General features: G+C 46.8%; 3 non-coding genes across 3 annotated transcripts; 1 reads left to right on the top strand and 2 right to left on the bottom strand.

Annotated features, from left to right (window-relative positions):
* Window positions 1-350: 350 nt before the first annotated feature.
* Window positions 351-439, top strand: Trnay-gua. The gene is given in 2 exon segments: window positions 351-387; window positions 404-439. It is a non-coding gene; the product is annotated as a tRNA-Tyr (tRNA).
* Window positions 440-4,256: 3,817 nt separating this feature from the next.
* Window positions 4,257-4,345, bottom strand: Trnay-gua. Its single transcript is given in 2 exon segments — window positions 4,257-4,292; window positions 4,309-4,345. It is a non-coding gene; the product is annotated as a tRNA-Tyr (tRNA).
* Window positions 4,346-5,790: 1,445 nt separating this feature from the next.
* Window positions 5,791-5,879, bottom strand: Trnay-gua. The gene is given in 2 exon segments: window positions 5,791-5,826; window positions 5,843-5,879. It is a non-coding gene; the product is annotated as a tRNA-Tyr (tRNA).
* Window positions 5,880-8,499: the final 2,620 nt, after the last annotated feature.

Below are 8,499 nucleotides of genomic sequence, written 5' to 3'. Positions count from 1 at the left end.
TCTTTATTTTTACTTTTCTGGTGTTTTATATATTTGTTCACTTTATCGTTTTCTTCTTTTTTTATTTTTTTTGTGCGCAATGAGCATTCTTCTGAATGGATACCTGCGCATTACAAATAGACATCATTATCATCATTATCATTGGACCTGAATGTCTGGGTAAAGTCGAGATAGCATTAGACTAGAGTATCTCAGGAGATGAGGAGTCAATGTCAGTTGGAGGTAAAGGGAATGTCAACCTCTTTCTTCCCCCTTTCTTCTGGGCAGTAAATGTTTGCCATTTAACCGCGTGATCCACAAAATCGTCCGTTGACTGTCAAAAAGAAAATGATGGAGGATGCTCTCACCGCCCCGCGATAGCTCAGTTGGTAGAGCGGAGGACTGTAGTTGGCTGATGATGGCAATCTTTAGGTCGATGGTTCGAATCCGTCTCGCGGGAGTTTATTTTATTTTATTTCCTTATTTATTTTATTTCTGTTATATATTGGATCATCGACTACGCATGGTTTTGCGAAATGGTAACACTCAACGGAACAGCCGTATATTTTTAAGGACCTTAGGGATCACATCTGGAGCGAGAGAAAGAGGCTAACTCCTGTCCATGGTAGGTCGACTGGACATCTCATTCTAACAAAGCATTACGACATGCAAATTATTGAAAAGAGGAAGTCTATGGTCTCCACCGAGAACCCTGGGAATCGGATATCGCTGGTCAAAGAAGCGCTCGCTTCACTCTGGACATGTCAGCATCCTCGCCAGGTGACGCTGTAAGAGAGGCAGGTGACCTCGTTTGCTCGCCATCCCTCATCCTGTCACGCTTAATGCAGTGCCCACGGTGGTGCCGTGGCTGTCTGGACAGGAAACAGGAGACGGTGCTCAGCAGCTGTCCTCTGTCTGCCTGCCTCACCTCTGTGTACCCAGAGCGCAGTCGCCGCAGCAAGAGGGATCCACACCGAGGCATAATTGCCGAGAAAACAAGACTTTACTAAGAAGGTGTTTAGCTTTCTGCTCCTGTAAACCTTTTCTTTATGATAAATCGTCCCTGTTCAATCTTGTGCGCGCGCACAAAAGAACCCTTGGAGCGGCGTTCAGATGGATGAGGTGGGGAGCGCTCATGTTTGTCCCACAGTCACTTCCCTTGTTTTCCTACGTCTGTCTTCTTTTCTGACATTTGTTTCCATGGTGACTTTGTGTATTTTAAAGCACGTGCCGTTGTTTTCGCTCGCTTGACCAGGTCCTTGTTCTTTACAGACCAAACTTTAGTCTCGATTTAAAACTGGTGCTCCTAGTGCATGCTGGTCGGCGCTCCTGACAGAAGATGGATGGAAGGGACACAATTTTTGGAGACACGCGTGAAGCTGAGAGAACGCGAGCTTAGGGACAGTACCACAGTGTAAGGGAGACAACTACTATACTTTGCCAATACCGTGGAGGGAGGCAACTCAACCAGTTCGTCTTCTTTCTCTTCTGCCTTCCCTGCTTCTCACACTTGTAGTGTTTGTGTATGAGCTGGGCTGTCATGTTCAGACTTGCTCTGGTGCCCCAGCGTTTGTCTACTACACACCGCCATAGCTGTGTCCGTGCTGTTTGTGTGGTGGTCACAGCTGTGTCTGCGCTTGTTACTGTAATGCGCACAGCTGTGTCCATCCCTACTTGTGTGGTGGTCACAGCTGTCGGACATGTTCAGGGGTCTACATTCCAGTCTCGCATGACAAAGGTTTACATCGTGTGACAGCCCAGGCAGAAGATGGTCGTCTGCTAATGGTCGAGCATCTGGTCATGGAAGGGCAGATCGTGTTTGTTTTCCCGCTGACTTTTGAAGTTACGCGTGAGCGGACATAGTTTGGCATTGCTATAGGACTCTGGCTAGTTAACAAGCTCACATGTGCAGACGTTTGATAAGGAAAACGAGGAAAAAGACACGACGATCGCAATAACTGATGTGAAATCTGTGCACTAGAGCACTTAGAGTGTGCGACAGATGAACTGCAGAGATAAGGAGCTATACGCAGGGCCGCCGAGAGCCAGCACCGGGCCCGGCAGACGACCCCTCCGGACCCTTGTACTTACAATCGTGAATTATTGTCCCAGTATATAATAGTACAATTCGAGTAACAATATCTACATTTCATTCAGTAAAGTAATATAGACTGTAGGACAAGTGCACTCGTATCCACATCACTGTTTTAACATAGAGTTGTTTACGAGTCCGGTCCCCTTCATAGGGTACAGCATCCACCCCACCTGCAACTCCCACTTCCACTGACACTGTTAGTGACTGAACACCAGTGCAGACCTATGGGTATGAGAATAAGAGAGAAGGTGAACTGTTGATGGTAGCAGACGATCATAGACTCGCCTGTACTACATGTACTGAGGGACAAGGGGGCGTCACTGCCGCCTGCACTGATGCTGACCCAGTTGCGGGCCCTGGGACCTGAGTAGGACACAGTGTCACGCACACCCGCCGTCAAATGACTTTCTAGAATGTGTTTGTGTACTGCAGTCATGTCCTCTGGCAATCACCCTTTGACCCACACTCACTCACAAATACATTGTCACTCACACACAAAGCAGATATCAAGAGATCCGTATCTCTTCAACCGACATATTTTCAAATATATACTCTATGTAAACATTTGTATTCGTAGTTTCACCAGTCGGTGTCCGATTCATCATTGTCTTTCATCTTGTTCTATTCCCCATGACTCATGCTAACTGTCATTTTATGCTGTCGTTTGTGCGCGTGCACGCGTGCGAGAAGGCAATAAAAGCGCGTGTCGGTGCTCGAGTCCTCTACCACAGAGCGTGCGAGAGTCTCCGCGGCGAGGTGTGTGCACCGTGGCGTGACGTCATGATTGCTCCACGCGCTCTCACGCGACAGAGCGAGTCACTGTTGATTGGGGGTCAAGGTCACAGCAAGCTGCGACCGAGTTCGTCCGCATTTTCCTGTGGATGGGATCAGGAAGGTAAATGGAAAGAGAGACGAGCGCTGTTCCCACCCCGCACCCGGCCCTCCTGGGGTGGAGGCAAAGTTCGTGTTTGAACGTTTAACGCTCTGATTTATGAGTGAAATAAACTGTGGTGCTGGTGTCATCTTATCTGGTGTGTAAACACCCTGCACCGTCTCGGTCGTGTCCGACGGAGGGACAGTGTCATCTATGATCGAGTGCACCAGGCCGGACATTCATATCGAGCCCATAACCGGTCAAACCCATAACCTATGGTGTATCCCCTTTGTTCTGTCCGCTTGACCATATACCGGGTGTTGATGCTAAGATGGGGGTAGATTGGAGGGCTGAAGTTCATCCTACACGATGTCACTGTGTGTGGACTGTATAGCTACCTCCGAAGTAGCCAAGCCCCTAAGACCGATTATACATCATAACATGCGGTCTCTGTCCCCAGTGTGTCCCTCCCTAAAAGTGTTCACATGTAGTCGAGAACAACCCACTTTCATAGCTCCCATCGTCGGTAATAGCTTTTGATTGACGGACCCACCGTGAAAAGTCGTTTAGCGGACGAAGTGACATCTAGGAGCAGGAGGAGGGCGGTGTGATGATGATGAAACGGCGGCGGCGGTGGTGGTACTAAGGTCTGGGATGTGAGGGTCGTGGTTGTTCACTCAACTCGATCCCTCTCGTCGCTCTGTGGCTTCGGTGGTCTCTCGCTCGGTCTCTCCTCAAAAACCTGACAAACCGGTGGGACATGCACCTCGCGAGCCACTGGTTCCGCCCCTCCCCCTTCCCTTGGCGCCCTCGTTTCTGACGTCGAGTCGTGACCTCAAATATTTTAACTATGACCCCGAGATCACGTCGTCTGACTACAGTGGCCCTCGCCCCTAGTCCCTTCACTTCCGCTCTTCTGTGCTGCTCGTAAATGGAAATGGTGAAGGGGCGAGGGGGAGGTGTGTGGAGAGAGGTGAAGGAATGTGTCTGCATGTGGTAGTGAAGCTGTTCAGGTGAGCAGGGATCAGGACTCGTTACATATCTCTCTATATATATACATCTATTAACACGCCAGCGCGTGCATATTAACACCATTTTCTCACAGTCCCAAGATCGTTTGACATTTACTGTCACTTAACTGATTTTTATAAAAGCTTGTTACCAGTCATCCTCTTGTTTTGGGGAACAATAGTTCGAATTCTGTTGACGAGGGTCACAGTTTGATTCCCTACTTGTGCAGCTTCTTAGGAGAATTTTAAACTTTCCAAAAACAACAGAAAGTTGCATCTGTTAACAAGTAAAAAAAAATCCCGCGAGACGGATTCGAACCATCGACCTAAGGATTGCCATTATGATCCAACTACAGTCCTCCGCTCTACCAACTGAGCTATCGCGGGCTGATGATCGTTAGCCTTAAATAAGTTCCTTCATCTAATGACAGAAGATGTGCTGCTGCGTGTGTCACTTGAAGCTGAGACGAGATGTGATGATGCTTTAGTCAGTTTAATGTTGTTGTGTAGAGTTGTGGTGTAACAACCATGGGGGGAGGGGCATGGGGGGAGCCGCTCCCTCAAAAAAGATATTGAGGAGACAAGAATGAAAACGTTCACTGTCAGCATGGGGTCCCCATCCACCCCATACCCCAGTCACATGCAGGACAGGTTAAAAAAAAAGTGTTGAAAAAGACTGCTTTCAAGTTGCTTCATTAAGCGGTGCAGTCAACCGTGTCGAGTCAACGGCTGACACACACACACACATACACATTTATTATTACATACATTAGTTTATACATACTTGTTTACATATTACATGTCTATGTTTATGTCCTTATGAATGTGCATTTATGCATTAAAATGTTTGTATTTTGTGTATACTTGTTCGCTTGTGTTTCACCTTCTGTTGTTTTTTCCATTCATGTATATCGCAGTTTGTTTCTCGCGTGTCTATGGTTACTTGTTTATACGTCTGTATTTTATTTACCAGTTCGTTCGTGTCTTTTGTTGTTTGTATTGTTATTAGTCAATGTGTATGTTTGCCTGTCCCATTAATAAGTGACGTGACAACCGTGAGAAACTCACACGACGAATCTTATGATGTGTGGACTGATGATGGAGATCGTCAAGCAGAACTTGTCTGCAACACAATCCTCTACATCGCCGCTGGCTGGGTCACGTGATGCTTACTGCGTTATAAAGAAGCTGCTGGCAGGGAGGAGCGCGGCGCCACCAACATTGTGGTGGGCGAGGCTGTGGTGTAATGGCCGACACCAAAGCTAAATAATAAATGATCAGTTTGCCGTTAATTGAAAAGGGAAATGAAGCCGCCCATCAGGTAAACAATGGGGGTGGAGGACGGGGGGATCAGAAAGCGGGTGGACTGCGACAGCTGCGGTGTAAACCGAGGTGTTGATGATGTTGGAGAGCTGGTGGTAGAGAAGCTGCTGCTGATGGTAGAGGAGGTTTGTGGTGGAGGAATATTATTAAAAGATCGTCGTTGTTGCTGGAGACTAGAATTTGATCGAAGGCTATTTTTTATGTAAGACGTAGTTACATTGCTTTTAATGCCATCACTTAATTATTGTGTGGTTGCTGGAGACTAAAATTCGATCCAAGGTGATTTTTTTAATGTAACAAGTAGTTATACTGTTATCAATACCATCACTTAATTATTGTGCGTCAGAACGAGCAGTAATAACTGTTGTTTTATGGTCAGCCCGTCTGCACGCCACACCCGCAAATAAACGGCTGCTTCATTGAGTGTTACCATTTCGCAAAACCATGAATTATTGATGATCCAATATAGAAAAGAAATAAAATAAATGAGCAAATAAAATAAAATAAACTCCCGCGAGACGGATTCGAACCATCGACCTAAGGATTGCCATCATCATCCAACTACAATCCTCCGCTCTACCAACTGAGCTATCGCGGGGCCGTGAGAGCATCCTCCATCATTTTCTTTATGACAGTCAAAGGACGAGTTTGTGGATCGCTCGGTCAAAGGGCGAACTTTTACTGCCCAGAAGAAAGGGGGAAGAGGGAGGTCGACATTCCCTGTACCTCCATCTGACATTGACTCCTCATCTCCACGCCCAGCACATCACACGGAGTGACAGGGGCAGTGGCCTCAGCCGCTAGGTGTCGTGCAGCGCACAGCGGCCTCGTACAGGACAACACGAGCTCAGCTAGAATGGCTGGAAGGAGAGCAGAAGTATCACAAAAACATATTCTGGGGGGATTTTTGACAAAGAGGCAAGAGAAAAAGTATTTCTAAAAATAGCATCATCTGCATGAACTCAATTCGAAGACAGAAGATGCTCAATGCTCGATAACAGAAAACAGACGAGGACACTCTGTTGCAGTGTTCTCTTCGACACTCGGAGTTTGTATTCAGTTAGAAAATTCTTAAAATAATGGCAGCAAACACCAGTGGATTAACTCTGCTATGTAGTTCAAGCGTGCCGAGCGAACTTCGTCCCCACACCGGACTCCAACATTTTTCTCAAAACATTTCAGAAGTGATTGTTATTCAGTCACTTATACAATACAGGCAAGTCTTGGACTTTCAGTACAACAAAGAGATTTTCCTGTAGCTTAAACGGGAACATGTGCGAGTAAATAGTAAATGTTGCATGCAGCTAAATTAGGGGAAAAAAAAGATTTTATATCGATATATATATATATCAAATGTTTATAAAGTTACATTATGTTTTAATGGTTAAAAAAGTCATTATCAGCAGTCAGTCGTAACTCGTGTTGTCCTTTAAGCATGCCCATTAGCGCCTGTCATTGAAGCTGATGGATAGACCCAGGCTGGCTCTGCTTGGAGCCAGCAAACCGCCATATTGCAGCTCGTCAGGCGATGCTCTCGCCAGTTGGAAAGTCCTCTCATTTTTCATAAGCTGTCAAAATTTTGTTTTGCTTTGACTACTTTTGGTTTCTAAACAGAGGAGTTATCAGGTTTATGTCTGTTCGTGTTTCATGTTGGTATGTATGGCGTTACAAGTGGTAGATGGTGCAGGTTACATAAGCGGCACGCGACATAAAAATAATACTCGATATCGGTAAATCGCATTCACTCCCATGAATCCATGAAACGGAAAAGTGTTCTTGTCAATGCCTGGTTAGTGTCTTAGGGGCAATTTGTTTCCCTGCAAACGGAGCTCTTTCGGTAACGTCTACGTGACCACCACGTAAATGTCACGTAATAAACCATCATTCTTGCGACACGTTGACGTTTGACCTTTGTGCTGTGTGACTATGCATACGATGCTCTCGTAGATAGTCATGTCGCCGTTTGTGAATGACAGCTGAACGCCGACACTTGGACTGTCGCACACACGTGCAGAGACTCAGTTCCTTGCACGGTTCCCCTCCTCCACTTCCCTTGCGAGTTGTGGCCCGTGCCTGCTGGCGACTTCAAAGGCACGATACGAACACTTGCATGAGCATTCGCCGACAAAGGAGAACACGAAACGTAAACATGACCTGTCCTGCCGCCAGTGGACGCTGCGCTTCCGGTGTTGCCTCTCCCTCCCCATCCCTTCCGCGAGACCTCTTTGCACTGCGTTAACAGGCGCTGCCTGGTCTACTTGCCGAATGACTTGAAACTGGTCCAGTTAATTAGCTGAGAGGCTGCGGTGTCAGGTTCTGGTATGTATTGAATAGCTTTTTCTGGGTGGTGATGCCGGGGCTTAAACTGATGGCTGGGTCCATGGGGAACAACTGTCAAGAGGGAACATGCACATAAACATACAACCAAATTAATTTCCGATTCATTAAAGTTCTCTCTGTCCCCTACAGATAACGGTTTCATGTTGTTTGCGCATGGAACGCTTTCTCAAAGTCTAGAACAACGAAATCCATGGAGCCGACTGCATATTTGCACAAATATATTTCCTGACAACAGTATCATCGGGGGGAAAGGCGCCTTATTTAACTGCTTTCATTTTCGTGTCGTCTGACATGGAAATCTGCTCTTATTCATTATTACGGGTCGAGAATGAGGTTAAAGTTTGAGTTCCATGTAAGGTCCGCCCCCTAGTCGCAGTCCATCGTGTGTCGGAAAGCCGATGGCTCTGAGATGACGAATCCTGATACGACGTTGACTCGCACTCCGAAATCCGGTCAGGTGTCTTGTTTCGACTTACGAGGTACATCTGTCGCCACATTTAACTACGAAAGCTTCACCGAGCGGTCGTCTTCAGATCACGGTCTTGTGTTTCATTCCCACAGCGCTCGTGATTTGTGTGTTGATTACCGTGATCATCGAGCTCCCTCATTAAAAAGTAAAGGGCAAGAACACAGTAGATAGACAAGCGGGAGTACAAGGGAGAAATGATGGGTGGTCTGCCTAATGAACCATGGCAGTCAGTATCTGCACTGAGTAGGGCTCAGAGTCGGACAAGATGAGTAAGGTGGGGGGGGGAGTAGGACGTGGAGGAGGGGGAGAGGTGACGGAACAAGAAAAGGAAAAGTTAGTTAAGTAGACATGGCATTACGTTGTCTCGGCAAACACGCTGCTGTCCTCATTAAGTTGGTTTCGAGTGCAA

This window comes from Pomacea canaliculata, linkage group LG2, assembly GCF_003073045.1.
Source record: "Pomacea canaliculata isolate SZHN2017 linkage group LG2, ASM307304v1, whole genome shotgun sequence".
Classification (NCBI taxonomy): Eukaryota; Metazoa; Mollusca; class Gastropoda; order Architaenioglossa; family Ampullariidae; genus Pomacea; species Pomacea canaliculata.
Note: the sequence above shows the minus strand (reverse complement) of the source record. Positions and strands in the feature narration are given on the sequence as shown.